We start from the raw sequence: 12,819 nt of genomic DNA, 5'->3' as shown, positions 1-12,819 counted from the left end.
CCTAAAGCAAAGGAAATGAAGCAAAAGTAAACAGATGAGACCTAATTAAACTTAAAAGCTTTTGCACAGTAAAGGAAGCCATCAAGAAAATGAAAAACAACCTAGTGAATGAGAGAAAATATTTGCAAATGATATGATCCAAAATATATAAACAACTCATACAACTCAACATCAAAAAAACAAACAACCTGATTAAAAACTGGGCAGAAGACCTGAAAAGACATTATTCCAAAGCAGATATACAGATGGTCAACAGGCACATGAAAAGATGCTCAACATCATTAACTCAACATCATTAAACATCAGAGAAATGCAAATTAAAACCACAGTAAGATATCACCTCAGACCTATCAGAATCGCTATCATCAAAAAGAATACAAATAACAAATGTTCATAAAGATGTGGAGAAAAGGGAACCCTGTACACTGATGAGGGAATGTAAATTCGTACAACCATTTTGGAGAAAGTATGGGGGAGTTCTTTAAAAAGTAAAAACAGAACCATCATATGATCCAGCAATCCCACTCTTGGGCATATATCCAGAGAAAACCATAATTTGAAAAGATACATGCACCTCAATATTCATAGCATTATTTACCATTGCCAAGATATGGAAGCAACCTAAGTGTCCATCAATAGATGAATGGATGAAGATGATGTGATACACACACACACACACACACACACACACACACACACACACACACACACACAATGGAATACTACTCAGCCATAAAAAAGAAAATTTTGCCATCTGCAATAACATGGATAGTCTTGGAGGGTGTTATGCTAAGTGAAATAAGTCAGAGAAAGACAAATACTGTATAATATCACTTATATGTGGAAAGTAAAAAATACAACAAATTAATGAAACAAAAAAAGAAACAGACTCACAGATACAGAAAATAAACTAGTGTTTACCAGTGCAGAGAGAGAAGGGGGGGAATACAGGGGTAGGTGATTTTAAAAAAGGGTTTTTATGGGATTATATGAAATCATGTGTGAAACTTTTGAAAACTGTAAAGTTCTATAGAATTTAAAGAATGTTCCTTTCAATTAAAAAACAAACAAAAAAATAAAATGAACTAGTGAACATAACTAAAAAGAAACAGTCACACAGGTATACAGAACTAGTAATTACCAGTGAGGAGGAGGAAGGGGCAAAATAGGGTTAAGAGATTAAGAACTAAAAACTACTCTGTATAAAATATATAACCTACGATGATAAATATATCATCGTACAACACAGGGACTATAGCCAATATTTTATAACTATAAATGGAATATAACCTTTAAAAACTGTGAATCAATATGTTGTACTCCTGAAACATATAATATTGTACATGAACTATACTTCAATTTTTTTAAAAAGTATTATACTGGTACAAAAATAGACACATAGACCAGTGGAGCACATTAGAGTGCCTAGAATTAAACCTCTGCTTATATGGTCAAGTAATATTGGATAAGGGAGTCAAGGGCACCCAATGGGGAAATGAATAGTCTCTTCAACAGGCTGTGTTGGGAAAACTGGATAAACATATGCAGAGCAACGAGAATGGACTGTTATCTTACACCACTCACAAAAGTTAACTTGAAATATATTAAAGATTTAAACATAAGACCTGATACTTTAAAATTCTTAGAAGAAAACATAGGGAAGAAACTCCTCAACACTGGTGGTAGTAATGATTTCTTTGGATATAACAACAAAAGCAAACCTCAACAAATGGGACTACATCAAATTTAAAAGCTTTTGCACAGCAAAAGAAACAACAAAATGAAAAGGCAACCTACGGAATGGGAGAAACTTTTTGCAAATCACATATATGATAAGGGGTTAATATCCAAAATATATAGAGAAGTCAGAAAGAAAAATGCAAATAATTTGATTAAAAAATGGGCAGAAGACCTAAAAGACATTTTTCCAAAGACATACAGATGGCCAACAGGTACATGAAAAGATGCTCAATATCGTTAATCATCAGGGAAATGCAAGTTAAAACCACAGTGAGTTATCATCTCATACCTGTTAAAAATGGTTATCATCAGAAAGAAAAGAGATAAGAAGTGCCCGTGAGAATGTGGAGAAAAGGGAAACCTTGGTACACTATCAGCAGGAACATAAACTGGCACAGCCACTATCGAAAATGGTGTGGAGGTTCCTCAAAAAATTAAAGATAGAACTACCACATGATCCAGCAATTCCACTTCTGGGTTATTTATCAGAAGAAAATAAAACCACTAACTCAAAAAAATACATGTTACCCCAATATTCATGGCCGTATTATTTATAATAGCCAAGAAAAAAACTTAGTGTCTGTCGATGGTTGAATAAAGAGAATATGGTACATCTATAATGGAATATTATTCAGCCACAAAGAAAGGAGGGTATCTTGCCATTTGTGAAAACATGGATGGCCTCAGCACATTTTGCTAAGTGAGATTAAGTCAGACAGAAAACAAGCATTGTATGATATTGCTTATATTTGGAATTTTAAAAAGTCAAACTTGCAGGAACAGAATAAGATGGTGGTTAGCAGGGGCTAAGGGGTGGGGGACAAGGCTAATGTTGTTTAGGGTACAAATTTACAATAAGTAGTAAAAAAGCTCTAGAGATATAGTGCACAGTACAGGGAGTACAGACAATAGTATCGTGTTACAATCAAGTTTGTTAAGAGAACTTATTCCAACTACCAAAAAAAGGATAACTATGTAAGGTGATAGAGGTGCTAATTATCACCACAATGGCAATCATATTACAATACATAAATGTATCCAATTAATGTTTTACACTTTAAATTTACACATTACATATCAGATATATTAAAACAAAAACAAAAACAGCACTCTAGAAGAGATTGAGTCCTGTACACCCAGAAGAGCACCTCAAGTCTCATTAAGCATCAAACTTGCACAAACATAGAGAACATACAATAAACTCCCATTTATCCATCTCCCAGCTCAAAGAATCATCCCCCCCAAAAAAGAAAAAAAAATAAAACTTTTTTCCCCTAAGCATATCCCATTCCTTGGTCCACATCCTGAGTAAGAGATTATTTCTCATAAGGATACTTGTGAAATAGCAAAGAAATATTTTGCTAGTGACAAATGTTTTGCCTGTTTTATTACTGATTTTTTTTTGGCTGTGCAGCGCAGCTTGGGCAATCTTAGTTCCCTCGACCAGGACCAGAGGTTGAACCCAGGCCATGGCAGTGAAACCACTGAGTCCTAACCACTGGACCGTGAGAGAATACCATGTTGCTGACTTTTAAAATCAAATTTAAATAAGCCATAAATTTCTATTATAATGCAATAATTTGATCATTTAGGAAATCTAAACATGTTGCTTATATTGAACAATATAAAAGTAAACTAATAAAAGCATGTGAAATATAATATAGGCATATACATTAAGAAATTCTAAAAATTTATTCCAGAGAAAATTGGAAACAATGCCAATATTTGTGACAAAGATACTTACTGCAACATTTTGTGTGTGTGTGTGTGTGGTATTTGGGCATCTCCCGTTGCGGAGCACGAGCTCCGGACACGCAGGCTCAGCGGCCATGGCTCACTGGCCCAGCCTCTCCGCGGCATGTGGGATCTTCCCGGACCGGGGCACGAACCCGTGTCCCCTGCATTGGCAGGCGGACTCTCAACGACTGCGCCACCAGGGAAGCCCTGCAACATTTTATCATAGTAAAAAAGTAAACTAAATATTCATCAATGGGAAACTGCTTAACTTATGGTATAATAGTCATAAAGCTGATAAACTGATAAACATTTTTCATTTTTTGGTAAGTTGTCCGTGAGTTATTGCTGAGTTGGAAAAAAAATATGTTGATAAAACTGAATGTAGATATCACACAAGTATCAGCAGTACTTTAAATTACACTGGGGTGGTGGACTTTTAATCTTTGTACTTTTCTGTATTGCTTTAATTTCTTACATTGGAATATATTTCTCTTATAATAAAAACTACAGTAAGGCTGTTTTAACTTTGAAGAAAAAAAAGTAAACAAAGTTCTGGGATGCAATAAAGTTCAAAAATAGAAACCTCTTTTTGTATCTTTGTAATTTACTAGTTTTTCTGTTCTGAGGATACAAACAACACTCATTTACAGATGCATACATGGGCTACTTTAGTATTTTTCATATTAGCTCAGAATTTCAAAACTATCAATTGACCTTCCAAGTTTATATATGGAGATGAGATACAAGAAAATAATTCTCCTCCAATCCTGACTTTTGAAGTACAAAAATGAGTTTGGTAAAACAGTAACGTGAGAAATAATTACCACACTGTAACGGATTTTAGTCTTTGTATTGTCATTGCTTTTAAACTTTAGTGAGTCATTTGCTCTGTTTCCTCTCTTTTTAGTAAGTCTGTATTCATCCACTTCTTTCAATTGCAAGTGGGATTATTCTAAATTCACGCCAACAATATCTTTCACTTAAATGATGTAAAAACTTCCTTTCAGATCACCCAACTTCCTTTCCCCTGTTGTAACACAATTATAGTAACTTCAGCCAGAATGATCTTCCTAAATGTGATCATGCTACACTCTATTTACAGATTTTCAGTAGGGACTTCCACACTCCCAGGAATGATATAATAGGTACTGGCAGGCAATCACTCCAGTTCCAGCTACTAAAAAAAAAATGAATTAAATGAACAATATTTTTAGAGATATCAAAAAACTGTGGAAGCAAAGAAAACTAAATATACTAAAAGTCTCCAAATACTGCTGAGAGCAACAACTGTTTACTTCCTTGGGGACATTTATCAATTCTAGGCATGGGCTAAAGGTCAGATTCGTCCTAGACTAAGGCACTTTAAGGGGAATATCAGCAGGATTTCTGATGGCTGTATGAACTACCACGACGTACTGGAATCTAGAGGAACCTAAAACCAAGGCTGAGATGTTTGCTTAGGGGCGAGGGCAAGATAGAAAGCTTTGGGGCTAAGCAGACTAACGAGTTTTCTTAAGAGGCCACTGTCATCTCTCAACTCCAGGTCTTTTCACATCCTTGTGTTTCTCCATCCCCCCTCTCCTATTTGGTTAACTCCTACCCATTTTTTTTCAGGACTCATGTCTACCCCTCCAAAAATCCATGTATAAAATCTACCAAACATCCTCTCACAGCAACTCTTTACAGCTGATCTTTAGCATAGTTTTTATTTGATGACATTTTGCTTTCCTTGCTGGAATCTTCTTTGGAAGCAGAGGCCAGTGTGTTTGGTAATTATCCCCAGCACATAAGTAGCTAGAAATGTTTTCTTGAATGGAATGAAATAATTAAGCAAAGGGATGGCTATAATAATTGAAGATGCTCACAAACTTTTATATCTTACCAAAAACATTAATAAAATCTGTAAATTTCATACCTACCAACTCAGAACAATTTCTTTGGGAGAAAAAAAACATTAAGAAACCTAACCTCAACTGGCCTCAAGATTATCTGGCAAAGCATAATAATATATAAGAAGATCACCCATGTAGGCTACAGATCTCTCTTTGGAAGAAGTGTCCTATAATTTATAACATAATAATTTTACATGTGGTTCTTGATTCATTAAAACACTCTAGAGCTCAGGTTTAAGTGTCTTTCCCTGTACTTTCACGGGGACATCTTCCCTAACTTTTCACAAATGAAAACCTAGTTTTACATGATTGAAGTTAAGAGTGAATTTGTTTGCCTAATACACTAATACTTAATTTTAATGCATTGCTTCTTTCACCCCATTACAGTGACATGTTATTTGCCTATGTACATTGTCTTCCAATCATCAACATCTAAGAATACAGATGTAGAAAACTGTTCCAGATTCCAAATGATAGTAAATCCAAGGTTATTTATATGCACAAGCCTTTAGAACAAACTGCCTGCAAAGGACAAATTCATTGCCATGGGCCTTTTACAGTCCTGCAGAAGCCACCCCTAATTCTTGTCAATAGCCCATCAGCCCTATGGAGGTACTTATCAAGAAAGTCAATGGCTCAATTAACTACTGCAAAAGTTAAAAACACATTATCTTTTCAGGATAATTCACTCACTTGATACTAAGGAAGAAAAGACTAAACACTAATAAAGAAATAGCAGTTCCAATTTTAGGTTTTGCATGGTGACTCAGATGTCTTCAGTGTCATGGTGGAGAGTTTAAACAGGACTTTGAAGTTGAAGGCCCTCATTTTAAAATCCAATTTTGCCATCTGCTACCTATTGTGACCTGAGGCAAGTTATGTAGCTTCCTTTGCCTCTGTTTCTCTATCCATAGAATGTGGATAATAATATATAATCATGGGGGTATTCTGAAGATAAAATGAAAAGCTACCAAAAGCACTTAGCAAAGTGCTTAGCACACTTGAACTGCCAAGCTGTTGAATAAAAAATTAGTTATCACTATGAATTACTTGTAACTAGTACTTCCTAAATTCCTAAGCCTAAATAATCACAAACAGAATTTATGAAGTATTTTAATCTGATCAAGTGAATTATAAAGCCCTATTACTATACACCTACTTAAATGGGACAAGAATTCCACGTAACTAAATATCTTTCAATTCTGATTTTCATCATCCTGACATTGGCTTTCTGCTTCCTTAAACTGGTTCCCCTCCTTTGTGTCCAACTCAGCCTTTTTATGATGATAATTTAAGTAGCATTATGGGCAAGGGAAGGTGGGGCTGGAAGGAATCATTAAGGTAACAAAAACAGTCCAACTTGGTTTCAGGTCAGTCTGGGATCAGTCTGTTACTGGAATCCAGCTTTCATAATTAAGGAAGCCTTTTAAAGTTTTACAAACAATTGTAATTATAAGGAACCCATTACTTCTAATAAGCCTAATGCATCATTTAAAATTTGTGAATTTTATTTCTAACAACTAATCTTTACATTTTCCTCCACCATAAGAATATATTATGCCTAACACTGAAATTGTTTAATGATCATACTGACAGAATCAAGGGTCCGTGGTGAATTTATATTGTTTTTCATCCACCCAGCCTTCCTTCCGCATTCTTCTGGTAAAGAACTTTTCTTTCATCTAGGACACCCATTACAGGTGGTTTAGGTGGCACACTCTGCATATTCAGGATGTAAGCCTCAACATTCCTTTTTCAGGCTTACCTATCTCAATGCCTGTGTACTCCTGCATGATACAAAGGACAGGAATTTTCACTGCTTTTGGATTAAAGCAAGATGCTCTCAAAAGTTCAGAACAGTATCAACTCTGTATTCTCAAAGTTAGCTAAATGGTATATTTACATTACTGCCTATTTACTTATGACTTCCAAATTCTGAGAGCCAGACATGGCCTCACTGTAAGCGTCAGAACTTACTAATAGCTTGGACTACTTTACCTGGGCATTATAGATTCCCTGGACTCGAGTCCTCTGTAAAAAAAATCACTTCTTCCAAAATTCCCTATCTTGTTTAGGTGCTCCTTCTGTTTCAAAATCTAGGAGTTATCTTTGAAATTTCACCCTCTAATCCCTAATTCCTTTGAGTTCAATATAAATCTCTTAATTTATCCTCTTCTCTTCCTACTGCTTCTGGTGTATTTCATGCCCTTGTCCTAAAGGGTCTTTCTCTTTAAAACACTTCTAATTGCACCTTTCATTATAATGATTATTTTATTTTTATTTATTTTTGGCTGTGCCGTGTGGCCTGGAGATCCTACTTCCCTGATCAGTGATCAAAATTGGGCCCTGTGCAGTGGAAGCATGGAGTCCTAACCACTGGACTGCCAGGGAATTCCCTACAATGATCTTTCTAAAATAAAATACAAGCCTTATTACAAATATATGAAAAAACCTCAAAGAAAGAAGTGAGGGGGAAAAGGTGCTCAGCTAACTCTGAGACTGTAGGAGTTTAGAAATGGAAGACTACAGCCAAAAAACTACCTAAGAACTACTCCAGTTGATAAATCTTTTTCCTATAGGAGATTAGGTTAAAAATTCTGATACTGCTGTACATGTATACTGAAACTGAACAAGTAAATGGATAGTGGATGACAGAAGCCAGGTTTTTACTGTAGGAGTGGACAGTTACACATAAGCTAGAGGAGGAGGCTGCAGTGATCTGTGTGGTAATGGACTAGTGTTGGAGAACTAAGTATGAACTCACGTTCACCTTACTATAGATACAAATAGTTACTTACAGAAATATTTATAGATATGTGTATAGACAGGTTAGCATACACACATATATTTCCTTGCTATCAGCTTGAGTGTACTCAGACACAAAATAAGTCAGCAATGAGTACACCTAATATCCAGATATTGGTTTCTAATACCATTTTCCAATAAAAAGAACCTAGAATCTTTGGAGAAATGACTGACTGGAGCATGCTGAAGTGCCAGAAGGTAAGAAAGTGCTAAAGAACAACACCAAAACAAAACCAAAAGTAAACCCACAATGACAGGCCAAGGATATAACAAAGGGACACACAGCCAACTGAAAGGCTACAATAACCAAAGCTGGGACAAGCTGAGAAACAAATAACACTGGATTATAATTCAAAGTATAAAAATGAGTCTACACTGGTATAAATACATAAATAAATAAATCAGGAGAAGAAACAAATCTTCCACACACAAAAATTCTAAATAATTTACATAGATACTCCACGCTTCAGCGGTGTAGCTCTCCACCCCTTTTTAAGTGTGGGCTGCACACAGAAGGAACTAAACGATAGAAGACAGGACAAAGAGTAACTTTACAGTTAAAAAATTGACAAACACTACCTTAGCCAGGAGATCAAACTGGTAAGCCACGTTGACAGTATGTACCCTTGACACCACTGAGAATGGCACTTTACCCCTGTGGTTTTCTTTCTCAAAACACATAAATTTAATCCTAAGAAAAACACCAGACAAATCCCAATTGGGAGACATTCTACAAAATACCTAACCAGTACTTCTCAAAATTGTTAAGGGTTTTGAAGAGAGTCTGAGCAACTGTCAAAATCAAGAAGAGACCAAGAACAGACACATGATGACTAAATGAAATGTGGTGTCCTGTGGATGGGATCCTGGAACAGAAAAAAGACAATAGGTAAAAAACTAAGGAAATCTAAAAGTATGGACTTTGTTAATAATAATGTATCAATATGAGTTCATTAGTTATTAACAAATGTACCATACTAATGCAATATATTAAAAATAGGGGAAAATGGGGGTGGAATATATGGGAACTCTGTACTATCTTCACAACTTTTCTTTAAATCCAAAACTTCTGAAACAAAAAGTTAACTTAAAAGAAATTAAGTTGATAAAAAGAAAAAATGAATGCAAGCCTAATTAGATTTCCACACTGCTAGTGTTTTCCAAACTTATCGTACAACAGAATAAAATGGAAATTCTTCCGCAAACTTTTGGGTATCACTCCAGAGTTTCTGATTTAGTAGGTCTAACAGGCTGGGGGCCAAGAATTTGCATTTTTAACAGTTTTCAAGATGCTGACACTTCTGGTCTAGAAGTGGTATTTTGATAACCAATGGCCTGGCCTACAAGATGAAAGCCAACAATTCAAATGATGTTTACAATCTTATCTGTCCTTCCTCTGCATATTTTATGCTCCAGACATAAGACTGCTTTAACCAGCTCTCATATTAATAGGGAAAACAAAGATAAGTTTGATGCTGTTTCATTACACATTTTATCCAACACACAGATACGAATTCCTATCTACAAGCTATATACAAAATATCAAATGGCACTATCAAAATGGCAATGGAAACTTTTTTGAACTGAGAATTCTAAAATTTCTTTGGAAGCTGTTTAGAGAAACTAGAGACCGTAAGAGTTGTCAAAACATACATGATAAGTTTTTAATCCAGCTATTATTATAACCCAAACCATACAGACAAAAGGACTACATACTTTATTTTATAAATTTATTTTCTAACAAAACATAATGAAAGTAAAATTTGTTCCTGGTAACTAAACACAGTGTTAGTTTTCCATGCTATGTGCCAATGTTTTATGGAACTCACTAATTCAACTGACAGACATACGCAGCATAAAATATTAGTTAAGAGCACAGAACAGAAAGCCAGGTGCCTGAGTTTGAAATCTCTCCTCCACACCTCTTTTGCCGCTGGGCAAGTTACTTGTGCCATAAATCAGTTTCCTTGACTGTAACAAGAGAATCTACCCCACAGCGTTGTCATGAGGATTAAGTTCATATTAATAAAACTCCTTAGAACAGTGACAGGTCCATAACAAGTGCTACGTCTTTATATTTACATAAGCCAACCACCATGCCAAGTACTGTACTAGAAAATAGGGACATAATTGTTGGCCAAAACACAGTCAAGTTTGTATGTGGTCTATAAGAGTATCTGAACATTAACATATTAATCATATAAATAATAAATATGAAACTATAAGCTGAAATTAGCAATATGAAGAAAAGGATCATAGTGTTTTCAAAAACATTAATATACTCAGCTAGTCTCATTTTTGGAGGAGGGGAAAGTACTACAGGTTCAGGGAGACTACCCTCTCCCAGGCTTAATCAGTAATCTTACTTCTATTAGCAGTCTTAGATAATTTAAGAACTCAATCACTTGAACACTACCTGCTTAGTCAAAAAGGATTAACAAATAAAATTATTTTGACACCTAATCTTTAAGCAACATAACAATGTTTAAGGCTGGAAGTTTTATTTCACTTCAGTAGACATTTAACGTGGCCTACTAAATTGGAAAACTAAGAAAAGGCATTAATTAGCATTTAATAGAAACATGCTCTTTAGAAAAACTGTTTTTCAAGGAATTCTTTGCAACTAAGAATTATATAAAAACTTAAAAGCAAACAACTATACAAAAAAAAAAAAAACCCACAAAAAAACCTTTGCAAGTCCAGTATTTTAGAGATAATGCCAAATGTTTAAAGCAGCAGGTATCTATCTACACTTAAATAAAATAAGCAAGTCATGCAACAACTCCAGATGAGTTTAAGTTGTACTCGGGAAGTAAGGAAGCAATCAGGTAAAAAACCAACTTCTCACCTACCCAACAAACACGAAATGAAAGGAAACACCTATTAACAAAACTTAAAAACAAGCTGGACTTAGCTTGCATTCCAGAATTGAGGCTATGGAATTATAGGCAAAAATAAATATCAAACATGAATGCTAGGTCAAAATAATTTGCAATGAAACAAACCAAAAACCCATTAATGTTCTAATAGATAACTTAAAACTACCTGGTCATTAAAAAAAAAATAAAAGGTTACAGACCTCGTAAGTGAGCTTCTAAGCTTCCCTCCCCTCACCCCCCACCCCGGCCCGAACCCTTGCAGTGGAAGCAAGGAGCCCTAACCATTGGAGCACCAGGCAATTCCCACTTTTAAACTTTTAAGTGAATTTACTTGAGTATATGTATGACATGCATTTTCGGGCTGGGCAATGACTGATTTTTTTTTTTTTCAAAGCAAGGGGTGGTAAAGCAATAACCAAAAGTCACCTTAAAATATTTCCAAGAACTCTTTAAGGTTCTCTTCACCCTTAGATGGTTGAACTGTCTAAAGAAAACCAAACACAACAAGTTTTACTTAATAAGAATTAAAATCTCTGGCATAAAATATAAATTTTAATAAAACAGATCATTGCAGTACTTTGCCAGTATATGGTTACAGCAAGAAGTTACAACATTGACCTATAGATGTCTATGATAAGTTGATTTCAATTTATACTTTTAATGGCTCATAATTACTGGCCTTAATTACTACCAAAATATTAGGATGGGTCTCAAGAACTACTCTTTAAATGGTGTTCTACTAAAAACAAATGGTCAAAATTAATGTTCAATTTTAGTTAACAGTATTGTACCAAGGCTAATTCTTAGTTTTGTAAATGTTTTACGGGTATGTAAGATTTTAACGTATTGGGGAGATTAATATAGTGTATAAAAAACTGGGCTTCCCTGGTGGCGCAGTGGTTGAGAGTCCGCCTGCCGATGCAGGGGACAGGGGTTTGTGCCCCGGTCCGGGAGGATCCCACATGCTGCGGAGTGGCTGGGCCCGTGAGCCATGGCCGCTGAGCCTGCGTGTCCGGAGCCTGTGCTCCGCAACGGGAGAGGCCACGACAGTGAGAGCCCCACGTACCGCAAAAAACAAACAAACAAAACAAACAAACAAAAACACTGTACTTTTTTTGCAACTCTTCCGTAAATCTAAAATTATCTCAAAAATAAGAGGCTAAAAATAATAAAAGTTCAAATTCTTAGCACTTTTCTCCCTTTATACTAGTAAACGTGCCAGGCAAGAAAAATGGTATTTTATGTTTCCCATGCTGAGTCAGCTGTCAGATTAGTTGACTGCTTTGCTATAGTAATTACTATGAATGCTAAGAAAGATGAAGCATTTCTAGAGAAACAACTTAATAAAGTTAATAAGCATTTTTTTGACAGATGATATATATATATATACATATATATAAAAAGGTCAGTGCTTTGTAACTAACTCTTAGGTGAATAATAACACTTGCTTTAAATAGTTCACGGGCACATAACATATAAAGATACTGCTCAGGGGGAAAAGCCTCAAAAAGGAATCATCAAAAAAGGGTCTACTAATCATTACCTCAAATTGAATCAATTATCAATCCTTCCCCTAAGCAATACACAAGATTTCATGTCTACAAATGAACCCACGTTCCAAAATTATGAAAGATAACTTAAAAAAATTTAAATACAACCCCAAGTACTAGAAACATATACTCTATTTGAGTCCAATCTTCACTGCAAAAATTTCTTGCCATGGTATTTTAGTGTCATGAAAGCTGGCTGCCAATTTTTCTGTCTTT

Source organism: Kogia breviceps, chromosome 7 (genome assembly GCF_026419965.1).
Source record: "Kogia breviceps isolate mKogBre1 chromosome 7, mKogBre1 haplotype 1, whole genome shotgun sequence".
Lineage (NCBI taxonomy): Eukaryota > Metazoa > Chordata > Mammalia > Artiodactyla > Physeteridae > Kogia > Kogia breviceps.
Note: the sequence above shows the minus strand (reverse complement) of the source record.